The 9,424-nt window shown below is 40.4% G+C and overlaps 1 protein-coding gene across 6 annotated transcripts in view; it reads left to right on the forward strand.

Annotated features, from left to right (window-relative positions):
* The window catches only part of TESK2 (testis-specific kinase 2), a 111,262-nt gene that overhangs the window by 68,791 nt on the left and 33,047 nt on the right, over positions 1-9,424 (forward strand). The window lies entirely within an intron of this gene.

Here is a 9,424-nt window from a genome sequence, read left to right on the forward strand (position 1 = left end):
AAGGAAAGTCATGTTTTGTAAAGTTAATATTGCTTGCTTAATTCTGGTTTGTAAGAACTGCTCAATTAAAAGATTAACCCTTTCCCACCCTCCCAAAGACAAGTGTGCTATTAATTAGCAATTAAAGGAGGTTCCTGGTATGGTGTGCTTGCTTACTGTAAAATGAGGAGACTGGATAGCTGTATGCTAATTAGCAGGATATGTGTCACCATCACTTTCTGGAACTTAGATATGCAACTCTGAGGCAAAGATGCACATATGTGGGCAGTGAATTTCTTCACCTTCTGGGGTGACAGTTCTGCAATTCTAGTTCCAGCTGCTGTTGGAGTGATGCACTCTAGTTCACAGTGTCTGTATTTCTAGTGTGAGAGCAAAGGTAAAGACACTTCCAGAAATTTCGAGATGCAGTATGTGTGAGCACTTTGATGTGAGAGGGACAGTTTTTTTTTATTTCCCCCCCCACACACACACACCTTGTGCTCAGTAGAAGAAACATTTCTAAGATGGCTGGTCAAGACCTTCTGGCAGACTTTGCTAATGTTATTGCTGGTTTCTTTTGGACATCTGATAAATGAAAACAGGGAGGTTTTGTGTCCTTTCACTCACTAAATGTATCCCAGAAGAGATCGAGCTTCATAACACTTTGTAATACTAAAACTTGGCAGATTTTCCTCAATGTGGTCTTTTTGTTTGTTTGTTTTTTTCCCCTCCTTCACAGCAGTTGCTTGCCATTTAAATGTCCCTCCCCACCCAAAAGCCAAGAAAATGAAAACAGTACAGATGCTTCCTCATGGAGAGCTAACTTTGTAGCTGCTTGCTTTGCTCAGCTATTTTTGAGTTCTTGGCAAGCAAATAAATCTAAGAAAGACTTCAAAGAATAACTTTTTATAGTTCTAATTCAGAATAACAGAAGAGATTTCAGAAACATCTTGAGACCAAAGAGGAAAAGTTTTAGACTGAAGAAGGTTGCTACAACGTTTTGAGAAACAGAAGAATTTTAGTGACATGTTATAAAAGTATAATTAGTGAACACTGCTTTTCTTCTGTGGACCAAGACAGGATTTAATGCCTTCAGTATGAAAATCCATGACCAAATTTGATGTTGTAGGGAAGACACACACAGTTTTGCCCAGTGCAGTAGTTGTTCTTTGGTTTTACAGAGTTTTTAAAAGTTAAAAGCCGTATATGTTCCAAGTGGTGGAATTAGTTGTCCTTTCTGGCAACACTAGTGGCATTTTTCATCTTGAAGTGTGTGTAGAGTAATAGCTGAGTTCTGAAGACTTGTGGAGGTTGGAGAAGGGGGCTGAAATGATGAGCTGAAGGAGTTATTAGTAAGACGGACGTGGTGAATCACCGGTTCAAATATAGCCCAGGAGGATAAACAACTCAGCCACTGTCTCGTGGCTTTTTTCAGCCTGTGGTCCAGAAAGGTGGTCTCCTGGCTTCCAGTGCTCAGCATAATTGATACTGGCCTGGCACTACAAGCTCTCAGAACTTCTGCCAGGGTTTCACCTCTCTGGAGATGAAACTGTTGATTCAGAGGCCCATTGGTCAATAGGTGTCTGAGTCACTGCAGGGAGAATCCTCTTACACTGCCTGTGCTGGACCTGTTCTGTAAGGAGCTTAATTATCCCTTCTTGTGTTTTGAGAGTACAGTTGATGATATGCCTGTGTAAAAGGGATGCAGCATCACTTAGAGCTTATGTCTGAGGGCACGATGGGAAATGATGTTTATTTAACAGAAGGAGTTGAGAACTTGTGGCAAATGTTCAGTGACTGGGTTTAGAGGACTTGTGCATAATGGCCTCCTGTGCTATTAACAGGCAGGGCAACAAATACAAATGTTTTAGAAGAGCCTTGAGGATTTTGTAAACCTGTTAAGGGCCTACATTAGTAATATACAGCACTTTGTTATTGGAAGGCAGAGTTGAAAGTGTTAAGAGTTTTTTTTGCATGAGACACAGGAGAGGATCATGCAGAGCAGGTTTTTTGCTTGAGGAGGGTGTTGATCTTATGTATGCCTTGGGATTTTCCCTTTTGGCAGCATTTTGTGTTGCTTTAATTTTCCTCTCTCAAGTGGCTTTTGTTTTTGAAACTTGAGCAAGAGACAGTTTCTGTTTGTTTTGGTTTGTTTTTTTCAAAATAAGAATGGAATTGTTTAATTATAGACTGCACTAGGACTTTGACCTTGTTCTGAATCCACAGTCTTATCAGTTTTGATAATCCAATTTTTTTATTTAAGTTCTCAAGCCAGAAGCTATGGCATATGCCTCTTCTGAAGTAGCTCAATATCCTTAAATTGATGGAACAGTGTAGGCTGGCGAGGACCTCAATCCCTACAAGCACTGAGTTAAGAAACATTTAAGGAAAGCAAAGTAAATGCTTTAATAGGTGTATCACTCAGAGGAGCTGGCAGGCATTAGACTGCCTCAGTAACGTTGAGCTCATGGGCACAGATTTGCTGTGCTTGTTTTCTGTAAAACCAGAAGCTGGGGATTCATTTCTCAGCATTCAGCTCTAATCTGAAGCTGGTGGTTTGTTTCTGTAGCTACAGGGATCTGCAGGGCTTCCTGCTGTACTCACATGCCTCTCCAAACTAATTTCAGCCTCTCCCTCAAGCTTCTCTGTGCTTTGCAGCCACCTTCCTAATCTGACAACTCTCTCTTCACTTCCATTTCTTAATTTCCTGGCACGGAGCAGCATCCTCAGTCTTGGAGAAACTTGGATAGTAGTAGAGCTCTGGTGTCAGCATGAGGTGCTGCTGAGCATTCAGAGACAGTATTGGAGCTGGTGCCAGGAGGTCAGCAGAGCTCAGGGACATGGAGCTGGGAGCCAGTGTGGAGCAGCCACGGCTCAGTAGGAATCGTGTAGGATCTTATCCCATACACATTTACCACTGAATGGCTGCTTGAGCAAACATCCATTTTGGATGAGAGACAAACAAATTTGTGTGTGTGTTGCAGGTTTTATAGGCCCGTGCCAAAGCTGATACCGTAGCTTACAGTCTAGCATATAAAAGCCACTTAATATCTTCTTGCAGATCTTAAAATTATTTGTAGAACTCTGTTAAACAGGTTTATCTGAATTTCTAGGAGACAGGTCAGGCTAAAATCTTGTTATAATTAGATGTATATATATGCACAGAACGAGTCATACAGCTTGGTAATTCCTTCTTGAAAAACATGAAAGCCCTGACAGCTGTGTGTAGAGAAGATGAGGAAGGGAGAGTTATTATGTGTTGATTGGGATATCTTGAAATTGCAGTGCTTCAGGGACAATAGTTAATTGTTGCAACAGAAGTTTTATGGCTATTAATTCATACTGGAAGATAGTAAAAAGAGTGTGCAAATGCTCTGCTGCCACAATGTGTAGCTTTATTTGTTCCATGTGGGATTTGACGTGCACTGGGGCAGAGAGCAGGGCTGCTGCAGTGATGGGAGCACTTGGTCAGTGGTGGAGGGGTAGGACAATATTATTTCAGCCAGCAGCTGGACCTGCCTGAGGTGCTCTGCTGCAGGCTTTCAAACGTCGTCCGTGCTGGTGTTCTGCCTAGTCAGCCCTTCTAATTCCATCCCATGGTGTGGTATGGGATGTTTTGTGGGTCTGAGTATAGCTGGGCAGCCTTGGTTTTAAGGTCCTGTGGCACTGGGGCAACAACAGGATAACGGTAAGGGGCAAACCAGCCTTTCTGTGCACCTGCCTTCTCCTGAGCATCCCAGTTGCTGAGTTCTCTTGATCAGCTGCAGTGTGCAGAAGTGCCTCAAAGTGCCTTGAAGTCTAAAATATTTCCTGCCTGCTCAGTGGTGCTGCCTGCAGTAATGAACTGTGGTATGAACTACACATTTAATGCAGATGTATGAGACAAAAATTGCTGTAAGAAACATCTTGACTGGTTTGTTTGTTTGTTTTTTTAAGAGAATCCACATAATTCTTTGAGCTTGTGCACGTTTTCAGTTCAATTAATTTTTTTTATAGCTGTGTCATAAACCCTAGGACAAAGTTAACTATGGAAATCCTTCCAGACGTGGTGATTTTTATCTTGGGCAAGATAATTGCTATTGGACAATTTTGACATGTTGTACTGTCATAGCTTACTGAATTTGACACTGCTGTTTTTACCATCAACCACAATTTGATTGTTTTGGGACAAGAATGCTGTTTGGAAAAGACTTTTTTTTAAATTCCTTGCATAGTGTATCCCTTTTGTACTTGTAAAGCTTGTCTTAATGAAAATGCCTGTGGCTTTTGAAGGGAGAGGTTTTTTTTTTCAGTGAGTTCTTCTGTGATAACTGAAAACTTTCCTTCTCTGCTTTCTCACCTTTCAGTAAACTAAAAATGCAATTAGTGGAGTTTCGGGTTTTCACAGACCTTCCTTTTTTAGTATTTTTCTTTTTTACTTTTGGAGATAGCAGTGATTAGAATGAAAACATATAAAAAGCTTAAAATTCTCAGCATTGTTTTAATTGTGCTGAATTATCCTTTTACAAAGAATGGAAAGTAAGTTCTTCAAGGGAGAAGGTCCTTCTGACGTACAGCTTTCACAAGCAGAATCTGTCATTAAAAGTACTTCATTTTCCTCTTTTGTTTTTTACTCCTGTCCCTTCTTAGTCAACTTTTTGTGGAGAACCTTTGACCCTGGAATGGAGAAAACCAGACAGACATCACTTAGGTCTCCTCTTCTGAATTTTATGCTACAGCAAAAATTGTAGGCCTACGCTGCCTTCTAGATGGCGATTGCACACTTTGGAGAGTTTTAAAAAGCTTTGGAACACCATTCCTTCCCTCCTCCCTCCTTCCCTCATCTCCTGTAAGACTCGCTAATCCCTACTTTTATTCCACCAGTATGATTCATATTGTTTGAATAACTTTAGTTTTACTCATGTAAAAGCTCTGCAAATATTTACCTCTGCTTTGGTGATCGCAGCAGGCCGTCAACTCCAGAGAACTTGGTGTCTTTGGAACTGGAGTCCTATTATCTGTCATTCTGCAAATATTCCCAGTGCAGCAAAGGAATTATTCCCAGTTTGAGTATTACCTGTTTACCAGCTGATATTTAGTTCCTGGATAAGTTGGCTCTGGCGGTTGTTCCTCAAAAAAAAAAGAATAGTTGCAGTGTGAAGTTGATTAACCTGAGCTGGAAGACAACTGAAGAGAAAATGAAAGTTGTGTTAAAGGTGGCACTAAGTAGTAAATTAAAAAAATTAAAGGACTTTTATCTTCATCCTAGAAAATTTTCATCATAGAAAAATATTCCTTGTTTGTTGGATACTCCCATCCAATTGCTAGCAAAAAAGCTCCAACAATTTAGAGGATTATTAGGGAAGTCCTTTAGCACATATAAGGTGAAAGGTTTAGGTATTACCTACTGTGTTCAGTGAAACCACACTGATCAGAGGCTCCCAGATCAGTTTGTATTCCTTAATGTCTTGTGCTTTTCATTAGCTCCTCTTGCTTATTGAAATCTTTCTTAGATGCTCTATGCAGTCTTTCTGACTGTAGTATTGAAAAAAGAAAACTCTAAAGGAGGAGCCAAAAAGCAGAGGGGTGGGAAAACTCTAGAGGTGTTTCAGTTTGTCATCATAGCGTGATAATCTTTTTTTCAATTTGGTTCAAAGGATCTCTTTTGGATGACTTTCAACAGCTGGCATTTTTAAGTGCCTCTTGGCTGTAGGATGCTGCGGAAAGACTGCGGTTTAAACTTTGTAAGAACTCTAAGTATGTGTAAAATTCTGCAGATTAATTCTCAGCCAATGAATAGCATGATCTGTGGATTATCACTGTAGTAAATCTCTACTTGCCTGCTCTGCATGGACTTTTTGTCCATAGTTCAGATGTTTTTTGTAGCATTCGTTGGAGCTGCAGCTTCATTTTATGGAAGGGGTTCTTTCAGTGGTGCTGTGCTGGTGCCAGTGCTGGACAGTGCTGTGTAGAGGCAATCTGGGCCTTTACAGGTTTAAAACCCAAGCACCAGAACAGTAAGTTTAGCCATACTGAAAGTATGTCAGAGGCATTGAGTCCTCTGCTAAACTATGCCTACTTTGTACCCTTCCTGGTATGGATTTGGATTTTAGAACTGCATATATTTAGTTCCAGGAATGTATGCTTTGATGACGAGAATGGTTATGTGGTATAAAACTAGAGGCACCTATTGCTATTACTTGCTTGCCCTTTTTTGCTGCTTTTGTTGTAGGGCTGGAAGTCCAGCCAGCACGGTAGTATCCTTATTTCCTCTGTTAATTTGGTTGTTTGGGTTGTTTAGCTTTTCCTTTACAGGAGTCATTAAGAGTCAGGCTTTGCATGTGCTTGCCTCGGGGTCAAGAGAAAATCATTCATCTGGAGCCCAGGGATTTGACCTCAAGAGAAGAGTAATTCACTCCCCGTTAATAACTGTGAGAATTCACTGTGGGACCTGAGCAGAGCAAGGGCCATGGCAGCAGAAGTAAGGTTGGAAACAGAGTGTGAAATAAGTCTGGTGTTAGGAAGACTGGGCTAGTCTGTAATGTAACAGGTGAGAAATCATTCCATTCCACTGACACTGTTTTCCAGCACTAAATTAGAATGAGTGGTTCATGAGATGTCTGTTAGGGCTGTTCACTCTCTGTGTAGTGCTTTGTCACAGATTCACAGAGGGGTTGAGGTTGGAAGGGACCTCTGGAGGTCATCTGGTCCAAACCCCTGGCTTAAGCAGGGCCACCTAGGGCTGATTGGGGCCAGTTGGCAAGTTCCATATCATAGAATGGCAGAGTGGTTTGGGTTGAAAGGCACCTTTAAAGATTATCCAGTTCCAACCCCCTCACCATGGGCAGGGACATCTTCCACCAGACCAGGTTGCTCAGAGCCCCGTCCAACCTGGCCTCAAACACTTCCAGGGATGGGGCATCCACAGCTTCTCTTGGCAACCTGTGCCAGGCCTTCACCACCCTTACAAGAATTTCTTCCTGGTATTTAATCTAAGCCTACTCTTTTTCATTCAAAAACATTACCCCTTGGCATTGTAAAAAGTCCCTCTCCATGTTTCTTGTGGGCTCCCTTCAGGTACTGGAAGGCTGCAGTTAGGTCACCCTGAAGCTTTCCCTTCTCCAGCTGAACAATCCCAGTTCTCTCAGCCTTTCCTTGTGGCAGAGGTTCTAATCCCTCTAATCATCTTGGTGGCCCTTTATGTTTCTGTTCTTGAGGAAAAAAAAAAAGACTTAACACAAAAATTGTTGCAACTTAATAGGTGCTTTGAAATATCTTGTTAATTCTATCATCTTTTATTAAAATAAAGTGGAGTCTTTCTACACTAGGGAATAGGGATAAGGTAAACCTACAAGATGCAAAGATATGTTGCTGTGTGTCTACTTACTGGCACATGTTAATATTAAAAAAACCCAACTAACTAAACATGTACAGAAACACGAGTCTTTTCTGCTTCATTGCTCATGAACACCAGGGCTCAGTTAAGAACAACTCAAAGTATCACCTTTGTTGTCACGTGCAGCAGCTACCTTGCTGAAAGGAAACAGGCACTGGCAATAGGGACTTTTCTTAAGAAGAGCCAAAAAATTAGGAAGCTTCTGTTTATATTCCAGGATGAATGTGTTTATAAGACGTCAAACCAAGTTTCTAGCAATATCTCTTTGAAACTGTACAGATCCTGATTCTTTCAGGTGATAAGCTTTGGGATGTGTGCCAGATTTCTTATATCAAAGTATTATTTTTAGTTTTTGCTTAAATTATTGTGATTAAAAAATAGAGATATCTATAAATTTGAATATTAAGTACTAACGTGTATGTATCTGACAGAAGTTATTCTATTAGCTTTGTTTGGGACCACATGCAGACTGTGAACTTTCTTGTTTCTGTGTAGCATGCAAAATGATTCCTAGTACATCTTTGATCATTTTGAAATGCAGTTATAATTGCTTTTATAAATTTGGTTCAGCGCAGACACTTCCCTTCATCTCTTGATTGTTTGTAATAGAATTTTAAAAATACTTGTCAACACTTGAGCCATATTTGGTCGTATTTTTTTCACTCTTCACAGCATATGGACTGTCACTTTCAGTTTTGCTGTGACAGTTCACTTGGGTTCTCAGTTTAATTTATAAAAAGTAGGTGAATGCACTCTTAGCAAATGTAGATCGAGGCTTGACAACCAGCTCTACCTTAATCTTTCTCTGTGCTATAAAAGGCATCATATTGTTTCATCTCCAAAGCAGTGTCCTTCTTCCTCTGGATTTATTCTCTTTAGAGGAGTGGTGCAGCATGTCTCTTCAGCTTGAGATCCCCATTTGAAAGACACATACCAGCTTGCAGAATTGAAGGGGCCCATTCCTGTGCCTTTGATCCTGTCAAGAAGTCCAGGTATCTCTAGAAGCAACAGTGTCCTGATTAACTGGAGAGTGCTAGGCTGAACCAGCTGTATTGGTTTAGGGAGAGGACTGTCTGCCCTAACTATACTTTTTGAAAGGGTGCATGAGAAAGGAACTAAAATTAAAATCCTGTTTCCAGTGTTTATTCAGTCTGGATTATCAACCGTAGGAAGGCTGAATGAGGGTCAGAAGGATATGAGCACCATCATCTGTTTTATCAGCTAAAGATGTCTCATTTTTGTTGAAATAATGCTGTAGACACTTACACTAATCTTATCCTAGCAGCTGAAGAATTCCAGACTTTGATACCCATCTGTACCTTGTATGTGAGATTTGAGTCAGGTTGATTAAAGGTAGATGTAAACCTGACTCATCCGTGTGCACCAGTGGATGCAAAATCAAGTGTGAACATGGTACATGTAATAAGTAAATTAGACTGTTCAAAGTAAGTAGAGTTTAAAAAGCTTGTAGGAAAGTGAGGGGGGTGGTGGTATTTGGAAAATGTCACACATTTAAGCCTTGAGTCATAACTTTAAGGCTTCTTGAATTATTTTGTAACACAAAAAAGCAGTGTGTCTAAGACAGTGAAGTTATTTCACAGATGTCAAGACAAAGTACATATTCTTTACTTTGTTTATATTATTTTCCTTGGGAACCCAATATTTTAGTGAATTTGTTAAAAAGAAAAAAGACTTCAGTCCCAAACACAGCTTGATGTGCTGCACATACCAAAAAAGTCCATTTAAAGTCACACAAGGGGGCCTGGTTTTCAATGACAGGAGGCAGGAAATTTAGTGTTCCTGACTGAAATTCCATCTCCAGTTCATACTCCTGTAGCCTGGTGTTGTGGCATATGGGGTGTGCTTGACCCTTTATTTCTTTCTCCAGCAAAAATGATACAGGTCTCCACAGGAGTTTCAGCCAAGTCTGTCTGACTTGTAACTTTGCAGTTTTGAGTGCTTAAATATCAACAGGCAGGTTCTTGGAAAGCATGTAAAGGATCTTATTTAAGTTAGCTGATCTTCCAAATTTTTTGTACATCTGATGCCTACTTACTTTTTTTTTTTTTT

The sequence above is a fragment of the Lepidothrix coronata genome, unplaced genomic scaffold (genome assembly GCF_001604755.1).
Source record: "Lepidothrix coronata isolate B3197 unplaced genomic scaffold, Lepidothrix_coronata-1.0 Scaffold112, whole genome shotgun sequence".
In the NCBI taxonomy this organism is placed as follows: Eukaryota; Metazoa; Chordata; class Aves; order Passeriformes; family Pipridae; genus Lepidothrix; species Lepidothrix coronata.